The sequence below is a fragment of the Centruroides vittatus genome, unplaced genomic scaffold (assembly GCF_030686945.1).
Source record: "Centruroides vittatus isolate TY-2023 unplaced genomic scaffold, ASM3068694v2 contig_455, whole genome shotgun sequence".
NCBI classification, from domain to species: domain Eukaryota; kingdom Metazoa; phylum Arthropoda; class Arachnida; order Scorpiones; family Buthidae; genus Centruroides; species Centruroides vittatus.
Genome location: NW_027122251.1, coordinates 305,572 through 314,886, shown reverse-complemented (window position 1 = coordinate 314,886; position 9,315 = coordinate 305,572).

Below are 9,315 nucleotides of genomic sequence, written 5' to 3'. Positions count from 1 at the left end.
TTATTGTATAGATTATTACATTTTTATGAATACACCTGAGACTCGTGACAATATAGGCCTATATTAACCTACTTTAAGTGCCAATATTTTATTTAGAATCATTTTAAACGTTATTATTACATCAAATTATGAAATGGAATGTTCCAAGTATAGGAGTAAGAGGGAGGGGAAAGAAGCCATGCGTGGGGAAAAAATGAGTTTTTATCTAAATTATAATAAAATTTACTTATATTTACGATAAATATCGATAATTTTCTTTTGGAGAAATGTATCTTGATAAAATTAATTATCTATATGAATGAAACTTTCAATAATACATTAGTTACAATGACTGACGTTCCTTTCTTACCCTTTCTGTAGTATGTCTTATTATTAAACATAGTTTTCTAGATTATAGCATAATAATGTGTAAAAAAAAGGAAAATTCTGTTAATTTGTAAACGCAAATACTATCACATAACAAGCATACTGTATCCTCTGTATATTTAAAGTCAGTTATTCGCGATTGAATTTTTCTAGATAAGCCTGTTTAATCCGTAATTTATTTGACAGAAAGAAATTGTTTATGGCCGTATTTCATTTATATAATGTTTTTCTCGTGATATTATTTCTAATATCGGAAAAAAATATACATTTCTAATATGGACATACATCAATATTTTTAATTCTGAATATTATATTTCGATACTTTTATTTTTCTTCACTAACAACAAAGTACTTTTATTTTAAAAAAATAAGTTTTTACCAACATAAAACAGTCAAAGTAGGAACAGGCTGGAATTGACAACAAATTATAAGCTCTGTTCTAGGGATGTAAGCTTGTTTGTCCCCATCTTTGATATAATTCGTTTTTTTCTGTATTTTCACTCAATTTACGTAAAAATTATTCTATTGTCCTGTTTATAACTAATAGCTTGTCTTTGTTTCTGTTTACTAAATGGAATTTCACAGTAAAATATTCGGAAACTAAATTATAAAAGCCAAACAAATTAAATAGCTTAATGTTTACAATATCCACTTAAAATGGATAAAAGCATTATTGCATATTTATTATTTATTCGTGCATATCGACGTCTTTCGAAGAAATAATCATTTATTGTAGAGTTTTTATAAGCTGAAAATTATTCTGTTGTCTTTGATGAAATTTGTTACAATTTACTAATTTTTACAGAAACATTAAATTTTAAACGATGACATTAGTTAAAATGTATTAATTTGTACACAAACATTAAATTTAAGGCGTATTTCTTGGTGATCACGTGACCGAAAGCTATTTTTATCTTGGCGGGAATTTTTCCACAGTGATCTTTGTCATATCTAATTTGCATATTAATGATAGTACATTACTAATCTTTATTAAACAGATCTAGACATTTTATATTATTTAAATTTGGCTGGATTAGTAAAATAATTATATAAAAATTTTCAGTATTTTGCAGGAAACTTCAATCCAGATGACGTAAGAGTCATCCATGGTTCGCGGGAGAATTTGCGCGATGATCTTTTTTATATCTAATTTGCATAATTATAATGGAAAATTATTATGGATTCTGTTTCTCGTTTTTTCGAAGTTCACTGCGATAATTTTTTATTACGTGGATTCATACATTTTGCGTTGATTGCAATGGATATTTTAAGGCATAAAGTTTACTGTGAATTATTTCTAAATTCAGAAAGAAAAGTTGAAAATCATTTATTTTTCGACAATTTGAGAGAACTGATCTTTGTTTGGATGTAAATGAAGGCATGTAAATTTATTTGTGCATATAATTATCTAGTTCTAATTTCGAAACATTTATGGCATTTAGTGTTTATAAGCGTGTTATTTAGACATGTCTACCAATTTAGTGCTAAAACGTAGAACTACGTCAAAGAAGAATACAAACTTTAATTAGCAAGTAGTATCTTTATTAGAAAACTTATTTGTTGGTAGATTTTTTTACATTTAAAGTGTAATTAGATGAAACTAAATGGATGTGAACATAGAAAGTTGAATATGGCAAGAGTAATAGATAAAACTATTATTACATATTACTCGATCAGAAAAATTTATACTTGAAAAATTTTGTTTTGATAATTATTGCCTAGGGTTTATGTCGAAAATATTTTTCAGTTATATTTGTAATTACAGTTAATTCGAATAGTAATGGCGCTTAAATATTTATAGAATTAATTGAAGTTTTCGAATTTTGTTTTGAGGAAACTGAGGAAGGCAAGAGTATCTACAGTTGTATAATGAACTGAATTTAAGTAAATTAGGTGACTTTGTATGTTTCGATGTAGTTTTTTATAATATTACGATATACGAACTTTCGATTTTGTAAATTGTATTATACTAAAAAATAAAGTTTTTCGTTATTCTCCTACTTAATGATGTATTTATAATGTTTCTGAACTAAATAATACTTATTAAATTGAAATCCGAGCATTACAAATTACTATGAATATTAGAGAAGACCGTTTTACTATAAACTACTATGTTTTACTACAGCTTACTCCAATGTTGATTCTACGAAAAGTATGTCAGACAAGGACCGTTAGACTAATGACGTAGGCTGTTTACTTTTTCCGGTTGCATCGGTGCACTTCCGATAGCGTCATTTACAGAAGTCACGCCTACTTTTTTCTGACGCGAGCCAATTAGGAATATTAATTTTTTTAACCAATCAGATGACGGCGAGAGATTTAAATTCGATTTATGTCGATAGATGGCCGTCTAAAATTTCATATTTATTTTAATTTTCTCTCTTTTATTGTAATTTCTCGAGAACTAAAGGATATTCCAAAACAAAGTTGGAGAACCCAACTACTCGTGAAAATTCTACGACTTCACGAAATGGTCCAGGTATTTTATAAGAATTTTTTAACGACTATAGTCGTCCTTCACCACTGCCACTCGATCGTCTTGGACGACTATTCTCGTCCTTCACTGTTAAGAGGTTAAGTATGTTTACAGTTATTCACTGACTTTTTGTTGTGTAGTGAAAAAATTCTGCACATTCAATCTGAATCACAAAAAACGAAACCTTCAGACTTCGGGATAAAATTTCATTAGTGATAGTTCCACCAAATAAAAATAAAATCACCATAAGGTGTTCATGAACATGTAGAGATATCAAACAGCCTAATTAAAAGAGAACAAATTATTTTAAGTGATATTTACAGTTTAAGAAACATTTATAAAAGTCGTCTTTTATAATACAAATGATCTTGGCCAGAAGGCTGAGCGTTCAAGGTGGCAGCCTGCCGCTCTAGGAGACCCGGATTCGAATACGGACAAATCGAAAATAATTTCCATATATTTTTCGAGAGTTGTCCAATCGGATATGTCGGGCCCGTCTTTCTCCATCTGGTTTCCCCTTTGCGAGCCTGGCCGAACCACTAATTGTCGTACTGAAAAGAACCCCTCTTAGTGCTCGCAGCGTAGATAGAGCTAAGAAAAAAGGTACAAAAGATCCACATTATGTAAAATAAGAGGTCTTACAGATTACTTATTGATTGCAGATTACAGTCTTACTTATTGACATTGATTCTTCCAGTACTGAAATCATTTTCTTTTTATATTCATCGCGTTGAAAAATCTGTATCAACTAATAAATTTTTCCTCGAGTTTTTACTTTTCCAAATTTATAAACAGTTTTACGACAAATTTCGAAAAATATTTGCGATTGCTGAAGCGCTATAACGATCATTTTACTGAACGTTCCGAAAACTCAAAAATACTTGTAGAACAAAATTAAAGCTCAGGTTAATTATTTTTACTTCATTTTCATTGTTTTCATTATTTTCAAACACTTTTTGAATAAACATTTTATATGAAATGTAATATATTTATTTATTTAAACATTTAGCATTTATGCATTTTTTGCAGCTACAGAGATAGACGACGCCTTTGTGATAGTAGCGAATTGGAGAATTACGAATGTTCAAGATAGCGTACAAGCACGAATGGAGAAAACGTATTCCAAATCTGCAGTTTCTATAACCATAACTACTTTAACAAATATATTATCTTTTTGCATAGCGATGACAGCAGAATTTCCTGGCGTGAGGATCTTCTCTTATTATGCTACTACTTGCGTGTGCTTCACTTATCTGTACCAGATTATGTTTTTTGGATCGTGTCTAGCTCTTAGTGGATACAGAGAAGAGAAATCATTAAATGCATTTACATTTAAAGTTGTGAAAGGTAAAGTCTTTTTTTACATTGATCAGATTAAAAGTAATTTACATATAGAAGTTTCCGATTTCAGTCGTTATAATTTACACGAACTGAAACATTTCTCCAAAATAAATGTTTCAATAAACATATTTAATACGTTTTGTTTGTGTTCAATTTATATAAATGAAAATATAAATAAAAATAATAAAATAAGAATTTGTTTTTAGTGAACGAAACTAAATAGTGTATAATGTTTCGTTTAATTTTCTTCTACAATTTATTATAAAATGGAAAAAAAAAGATTTATCTTTATATATGTAAGAATATTAAACGAACGTCATTCATTTGTTATTTCTCAAATTTATTACATCGATTTATTACAAACAAAAATAAGCAATCTTTTTTCCTTCTTCATTATTTTTTTATGTTCATTAATTATGTAATTATTTATCAAGAGAATGTTCATTTTTTATATATTAAAATACATATTTATGAATTATATATTAATTGCTTAGTTACATAATTTTTCGATGAAAACGACTGAGATTCAGTTTACAAACCTTTTAGTAGCTATTTTTCTGCACTTTCATCAAACATAAAAATTCCATGGGGGTATTTTCAAATGCACAGAAATTTAATAATTGGTGTGATGTTGAATGAAAACGAATACTTACGTAGGAATTTTATTTTCCCAGCTCTGTTTATATGTAACAGAGTGATAGTATGGCGATCTGTCAAAAAATGACCTATCAAGGTTTTAAATTTCTGGACTCGGGGGATCTTGAAACGTCGAGAAATGCAAAAACATTTGTGGGTTTTTTCTGCTTGTATGGATTTTAATGTATGTTTGGAGCACGATTAAGTTTACTCTCTTCGAACCTTGATAACTCTCGTTTTTATGTCTGAAATTTCTACAATTTTGTATGGAGGTTTGGATATTAGGAGGTCTGAAGCTTTAAATCTTGGTGGTTAAAGATCGATTTACAACGGACTGCACCAATTGTGAAAGTTTACCAGATATCACTAATGGTTATACTTTCGTTTAAATTCAATTTACTTTTTAATCTGTTATTTTAATAATTTCCCAGTATTTATATAATTTCCTTTTAATAATTTTTTTTTTCGAAAATTTTAACTATAATTAGTAAGATTTTGCATCCTTCCTCTAGACAAAGTATGACAACTGCTGAATTGGTATAGTTATGTTACCGGCAAAACCTGCTTTTACGCAAAATTAGTTCGGCTTAAGGAAAGCTAGTTCGGCGTAAGCGTGTCAAGCCAAACTAGTGTAGTATTATTATTCAAGTATATTAATGGTTAGATATATTAATAGTTAAACTAAAATTAAAAAGCAATCAATTAGATGAATAATATTTATTCAAACATAGACTACTTAATTATTAAAAAAATGGGGTTCGTGTTACCGTAGATACCGAAGGTGGTGGCTGATCTTCGATTTCAGCAATGAGAAGACAGAGAACAGTGGTGGCACACATTCTAACCTAACCTAACCTATTCTAATAATTTGGTTGCTAATAATTATGGTAATTTATTAGAATAAGTTAGTTAAGGTTAGAACGTGCGTCCCCACTGTTCTCTGTCTTTTCATCGCTGGAATCGAAACGAGCCACCATAGGGTAACATTAACCAAAAACGGTATTGATTACAAGTGACACAACACTTGTACCAGACTATAAAATAAAAATAAGCTAATCAGTACTTATCAATTTGTATTTTTTTATTAAGCCATGAACTTTTAAAGGTAATTAATTTCGATAATATTTTCAAAAATTCAAACGAAATAATAAAAACAATTTTTAAAATCAAACTAAAATTACAAATAAACTTATTTGTGTTTTATAATGAACTTAAATTAACCATTATAGTTGAATAATAATTCTAAACTAGTTTGGCCTGACACGCTTACTTCAAACTACTTTGGCGTAAAATCGAGTTTTCCCGGTAACAGTTATATTTAATTAAGCGTATATGTTCTCTTGTTCTAATTTTCAGTATTGATATTTTGGTTGGCAACTGCAGGATATTCTATACATAATATTGTTTTCTTGCATCATATCAATTTTTGTATGAATGATTTCTTTGCTTTTTAGCAAGTTTCAACATTATTATACTAGAGCAAAGGTAATACTTATGGTTTGAATGAAATTAACGATGACGATAACAACCTAAGTCAATATTTGTTTTAATTAAAGATTTCATATAAATATAAATTTTTAATGCAGATGAATCACCCGTAGATAATTTCTTTTCTTTGATGAAAGTGAAGAACTATTCATAAAAAAACATTACAAAAAATATAAAACAAAGATGTCGTGTCGTGAAAAAATGTAAGTAGAGAATTAATATGAACTGTAAAAGTTAAAATTTTTTTAATACATATTAATATACATAAAAAGTTTAACATAGAAATCACACTGAAGAATGGAACAAAATTCGCCAAACATCTTAATAAAATAACTATGAAACGAAAATAAAACCAAAATGCAATTTTTATTGGATTAATGTTCATTCTTGTTGAAATACGTTCAAAACAAACAATATGGTACCGAAAATGAAAAAGTATTATCAAACTTTTTAAAAGTTTAGTTTTTTCAAAGCATTATATATTTCATTTGTTAATAGAAATAAATGATATTCTGTAGTAATAATGTTACGTACTAAACTAAACTAGGTATTTCTTTTTATACGTATCAAAATATTTTACTTCAATTAAATATGCTACATATAAAAACTTCTTTCTACACTATAATTGTGTTCTACGATTCTACTTATTTGACATTTGTTATTTTCAGAAAAATTCAATCAAGAGAACTCAAGTGAGAAAAATGAACTTAACTTTTATGAACTTCTTTAGAAAATATTTCGCCGAATTTCTTTGTTATCCCTTCACCAAAGTATTGGTTATAATTTTGTATATAATTAACCTTACAATAGGTATTTGGGGAGTAACATTTCTACATGAAGGATTAAATGCTATTAGGTTTTATCCAAAAGATTCTAAAATTACAGAAGGATATCGAATGTTTTATGACAATTTTACTGAATTTGCATTTCCTATTCATGTTGTAATTAACAAAACATTAGATTATTCTCAGGTAGAAGTTCAGAATTCCATTGAAAATTTAATGATAAATCTCAGATCTCACCCAAACGTCGCCGGATCGGAATTCGAATTCTCCTGGTTGAAATATTACAAAGAATTTCAGAATCATCCAGTATCAAAATTCGCCTTGAGAGGTTATGATATGACACGAAAACAAGATTTCATTGACGGCCTTCGCAATGTCTTCTTGAGAATCAAAGCAGCTAGACAATTTCTAAGTGATATAGTTTTTAACAACAATTACACAGACATTATATGCAGTCGATTTTTCGTATTAACAAAGAATATTACCCAGGGACAGACTGAGCGTACAGTAATTACAGATGTGTGGAAAATTTCAGAACAATCAGATTTACCAATTATTACTTATTCCTATTTTTCTCCATCGATAGAACAAAGTATTATCACCAAACAAATTACCCTTCAGTTATTTTGGTTAACAGCTGTTCTACTATTTATTGTTTTTATTTCGTTCGTTCCAAACGTTATTTGTGCAATAATTGTTGCAATAGCTGTTGTTTCAATAATTGTCGAAACCGTTGGATACATGTCGTTGTGGGCTGTTAACCTTGACGTTTTCTCAATGATGATCATAATACTTTGTAACGGATTTTGCGTTAATTATCCGACTCACATGTCTTATGCTTTTCTGACTTCGTCACATTCCGATTCGAAAGAAAAGCTTAAGGAATCGCTTTATCACGTTGGTTTTCCCATACTGCAAGGTTCGATGTCAACAATTATCGTATCACTAGTATTTCTGTATAACAATATGTATGCATACATAACATTCGTAAAAATCATTGTTATTATATCTGTACAAACGTTTTTCCATGCTGTGGCTATTATTCCTGTATTTCTTAGCATACTATCTTACTTATTTGAAAAGAAATTTAAGATTAATTGTTTTGATAATGTTAAAAATGAAAATAATTCTGTTCGGAATGTTGAGAATTCAGAGTAAGAGTATGAAAGGGAATTGTTTTAAGTAGTGCTAAAGTCGCTATAGAAACCAATGAGATAAATACGTTTTTGTGTTTTTTAAATCCAAAACGTTATTATAATCACCTTTTCAAAAATATCATCAAAATGCCTCTTAGTAAGTTTTTTTATGGAGAAGAACGAATTTCAGGAATTTTTTTTGTGGGTGTTTTTTTTTTGCCTTTTTTTTGTTATTTACTAGTGATGTAACGAATATTCGGTTACTACCCGTTATTCGGCCTATTCGGCCTATTTTTCGCTATTCGGCCGAATGCCGAATATTTAAATCACTATTCGGCCGAATACCGAATATTTAAATCACTATTTTGCCGAATACCGAATACCTAAAAACAGGAGTAAGAAATAACAAAAACACAGTAAATTAATCATTTTGGAAACTTTTATTAATGCTAAACATTAAATTATAATTATTAAAGTTAATAAGAAATAGCGTCGAACTCTAGTAAATTATTTCGTAATTAAAATAATATTATAGCCTTTATCTAGCCCGATATCTTATGGCATTGATGGCATGTAGGTTAGAATGTATCGGGCATTAGTGTTATTGTTTAGTTAATTATGTTTAATTATGTTTAGTTAATTGTTTAGTTAATTATTATATTCGTATTCCCGTATATTTTAATATTTTTTACGATATTTTAAAATGATTTACGAAACGTTTTATTAAAACTTATCGTATTTAATGAAAGAATTATTTATTTCTAGAAGACGAGTAACTAATATATAATTTATTTTATATATAAAGCAAAGAATGAGCATTTCTCATTATATACAAAAGATAACATTTGAAATTATGTTAAATTTTAAAAATATTGACAAAAACAATAGCAACAAAATATCACAAAACTTTACAAATAGAAACTCCCAATAATATATTTGAACTGTTCCACAACTGGAGAGAAACTAGACCATACGTCCCCACTAAAGTATATATATCCTCAGGGTACTATTCAGTCTACAAATGCGTAGTAAAAACAAAATTTTAGTGTTTAATTAAAGAGTTAAAATGATCGATTGCAAATAAAAT